The sequence below is a fragment of the Myotis davidii genome, unplaced genomic scaffold, assembly GCF_000327345.1.
Source record: "Myotis davidii unplaced genomic scaffold, ASM32734v1 scaffold115, whole genome shotgun sequence".
Classification (NCBI taxonomy): Eukaryota; Metazoa; Chordata; class Mammalia; order Chiroptera; family Vespertilionidae; genus Myotis; species Myotis davidii.
In genome coordinates this window covers 3,272,576-3,276,897 of record NW_006291010.1, presented here as the reverse complement: position 1 = coordinate 3,276,897, position 4,322 = coordinate 3,272,576, and positions in this window count along the sequence as shown.

Below are 4,322 nucleotides of genomic sequence, written 5' to 3'. Positions count from 1 at the left end.
TATGCATGACAGGGTACGGAGCCCCAATCCCCCTGATGGGTCCTGCTCTGTGCGTGATGGGGTGGCGCCGCAACCTCCCCATCGACCCTGCCTTGAGTGTGACAAGGGACGGTGCCCCAACCCCCCAATCGGCCCTACCCTGATTGTGACTGAGGGTGGGATCACAACCTCCCAATCTCTGTGCTCTGTGCATGACGGGGCGGCGCCCCAACTCCCCAATCGGCCTTGCTCTGAGCCCGACCAGGGGCTGCACCTAGGGATTGGGCCTGCCCTCTGCCACCCGGGAGCAGGCCTAAGCCAGCAGGTCGTTATCTCCCGAGGGGTCCCAGACTGCAAGAGGGCACAGACCGGGCTGAAGGACCTCCCCTCCCCCCCGAGTGCACAAATTTTTGTGCACTGGGCCTCTAGTGGATATTATAATCAGACAAAAGCCAGTGATGTTGAGCAAGTGTTGAAATTTTCTGAGCCTGGGTGTTCTTATTTATTAAATGCCAAAATTGCCTTTCTACTAAGGTTGTTGTGAGGATTAAAAACCTCCAGCACCTGATTCTCAATAAATAAATATTGGTTTCTTCTTGAGTGAATGAATGAATGATGTATTTCCTGGAGGGCAGTAATAGGATAGATAGTACAGTGAGAAAACACAGAGTGGAATAGGGGAGTTACAGGGGCAGGTGTTAGAGAAGCATCAAGGGATTGAAATAGGTATCAAGGTTGATTATTCTAGCAGCCAGATGTAGCACAAAGTGTGTCAGATGGTCATGCTCTCTGAAACTCCTTGGGAAAAGAGAAGACTTGGACCAAAATGATTATTCTGGAAATGGGAAGAGGAGCTTCAACCCAAGGCAATGAATATTATTATATTACTAGAGGCCCAGTGCATGAAATTCGTACACGGGGGAGGGGAGAAGGGAGAGGGGGGTCTGTCAGCCCAGCCTGCACTCTCTCCAATCTGGGACCCTTCGGAGTATGTCCGACTGCCTCTCGCAATCCAGGACCGCTGGTTCCTAACCATCTCTGCTTTCCTGCCTGATCGCCTCTAACCACCTCTGCCTGCCTGCCTGCTTGATTGTCCCTAACTGCTCCCCTGCTGGCCTGATTGCCCCTAATCGTCTCTACCTTGCCCCAGACACAGGACCAAGGATCCCCTCCCTCTGGCTGACCGCAGGCACCCAGGACCCAAGCTGCGCCCAGGCCGGCTGCAGTCGCAGGGGCCTGTGGGCAGGTAGCTTTGCCAGGTCCGCAGCCGCTGGCATCTGGGACTGCAGGGTAGGCGGCTCGCCCCTCTCCTGGGCCACAGCCTGGCTATTTCCCATTCCTCTCCCCGCAATGTTGAGTGTCTGAGCTGTTACAGCATGATGGTGTGAGAGCGTGACAACCATTTGCATATTAGCTCTTTATTTTATAGGATTATCTAGTTTTGACACCTCAAGTCATCTGCTACCCTAAGTCCCAAATTATTCATCCATAGTCATAACATATACTTTGTTTCAAAAACAGTTTAGGATTTGCTCAAATACACAAATTAATACCCAAATGAAGATGCCTGAAAGTTAAGGCCTATAACAAAATATACAGACATCAAACCCTTTCATTGCCTATACCAGTGGTCGGCAAACTGTGGCTCGCAAGCCACATGCAGCTCTTTGGCCCTTGAGTGTGGCCACAAGGTTTCAGTCGCACTCTACGTGCGCGCCTGCACGTGGTATTTTGTGGAAGAGCCACACTCAAGGGGCCACAGTTTGCCAACCACTGGCCTATCCAATGTAAACGGAATTGTATATATATATATTTAAAAAAGATTTGAAGTCATACTTCTAGATCTCAAATAACTTGCATTAAAGAACAAAATGCAAATTTAACACAGTGGAAATCATAAATTTCTAAAGTAGCATTGAAAAGGTCTCAAACCATTAAACTTCTGAATACTTATATAAGTCTAAACATTTTCAATTTAAACCTCTTTCTCAAAGATCACTGTGACTCGTGCTATGTAATATATAGAAGACCCAGCGAGGTTCTCAATCTCAGTATCCTTCCTCTCCCGATTGCTGGAGTTGCTAGATTCTCAAAGGCAGGCTGGGTCTTGTCTCTAATCTTGAAACCCAATCTTAACCTTAGATAGAGGGCATTAACTCTTTGCATCTACTTTTTGTTCCAAAGTCCTGAGCCAGATCTGATACGGCCTTCAAAATGAACATTGACAAAAATCCAATTAATCCTGTTTTGAAGAGTGCTCAGGCTTTACTGGAGTACAAACTAGAGTAAAGGACAGCCATCTCAGTCAATAATATGATCTAAAAGCAAGACTGCAACTTCAGTTAAACACATTTCTCCAAAACAATTCAACCACTCACTGCTATAGTTTCACCTTTTTTTCCCTATTGTTCAAAGCAAGACAACGGCAAATTGCAGCTCAATACATACGTGTTTAAGTCATTTTAAGCAAGAATAACTGTCCCACATTTATCAAAATATTCAGGTAGGAGGTGAATGACTGTCAGGGCTAATCAAATCATAGGGTTGATATAGAACTAAAGGTTTTCAGCCTGCTCTTCCTCCCAAAGCAGAACCTTTGCTCCCATGTCCATGAATGCTAAACACCCAGCCCCAGCCTGAACACCACCAGCAATAGGCAAAAAAGCATCTGGCACAGACAACCTATTCTCAGCAACTCGAAACCCAGTCTTCTGAAAGGCACCACCTTGCATCTTAACCCCACTGGTCCTGTTTTTGCCCTCTGGAGGCAGACAAAAGAACAACAGTCACCTTCCACATGACTCCCCTCCCAATGAATTGACCAGACTTGTCATATGCTCCCTCAAGATTTTCTTTTCCTGGAAAAAGTCTCTCTTTTCGTGGGAAAAGTCTCTAACAGGTTGAGTCTACATCTACTCACATGGCTTTCAGATCTCTCTCCATCCTTTTCTTCCACCACCTTTGGGCCTACTTATTCAACAATATTTCAGGTATGACCAGAATACAACCACGCAGTGTAGTTAGTAACCTTTCCTGCTTCAATTTGGACAAAAGGCTTGAGTTATTACAGTTTGATATTGTACTACTTTTTTATCAGCCTCCTCATCTATTAATTCATGCTTCTTCGATGAAAAGTTGTTACGCTGGGCATACATTAGGAATGCAGTTGATTTCATCTTAACTGACTTTAATGTTTACTGGTTGAATATTTAATTTTAGTAAATTTTATTTATAAGTTTCATTATCACATTTCACAGTCTACCTATAACTTTCTGGACATTGAGTCTGTCATCAAACAACCTTTCCCAGCTCTGTGACATTGGTAAGTATAGCAAGCATGCTTTCCATATTGCCATCCAAGTCACTGATAAAACAATACAAGGCCAAGGACTACCACTAGCAATCTTTCTCTAATTGGAGGAAAATTTGAGGCAAAGTTATTTCAAAAGTTATAAATCTGTTCATCACCTGATTTTCCCTGGACCATACAACTCTAAGGAAACAGGTTGAGTCTGACTTTCTAGATACTCGTTGTTACCACTCTTGCCGACTCTCATATCTGATGCATTCCTATAGACATTTTTTCTTCCTATAAGTCAAGACCTCAGTACTATATCTGGGTCTCTTCACAACACGTGTGCTAAAATAATGTCTTCCTAAAACAAATTTAAAATTGTCCTTGGATAAAAAGACATACATGTGTGTGTACCAGGTATGTGTAGTGTAGTGTGTGTGTGTGTGTGTGTGTGTGTGTGTGTGTGTGTTATGTGTATGTATGTTCTTCACAGAGAAATAAAGTAAAATGTCTTTAGCTCCAGCTACATACCTCAGATATAAGCCATTTTAGTCAAGAAAAGATTCTGAGACTTGACCAAAGAGCAATGAATTGAAAAAAGAAAGTAAATTTACTACAGAGGCAATTGGGTCTATTCAGCTTCTGAAAGGTTCAATGTTATACTTGAAATTGTTTCTCATCTTTTGTGTAGTTACCACATTATTTCTTTTAGTTCCTGAAAGCATGCTTTTTGGTATTTCACATGTAATTTGTGAGTATCACTAGCCAGGGGGTTAAATTTTGATCACATTAACATTTCTCTGACTCTGGCAGCCATCATTATTGACTTCTCATTCCCTTGGTACTTTTCCCAGTTCTTTTTAGAGTTTAGGAGTAAGTTTTTTCAGCTTGCTTCAATAACATTTTAACCCAGGCAGAGCAGCTAATATGGCACCTTCATCTGTGCTGAGCCCACCCTGGCCACCTCATAAGGCCAGCACTACCTCAGACAGATTCATTTCCCCCTCTCTCTGGACAAACTGTTATACTGATCATCAAATAGAGGGTC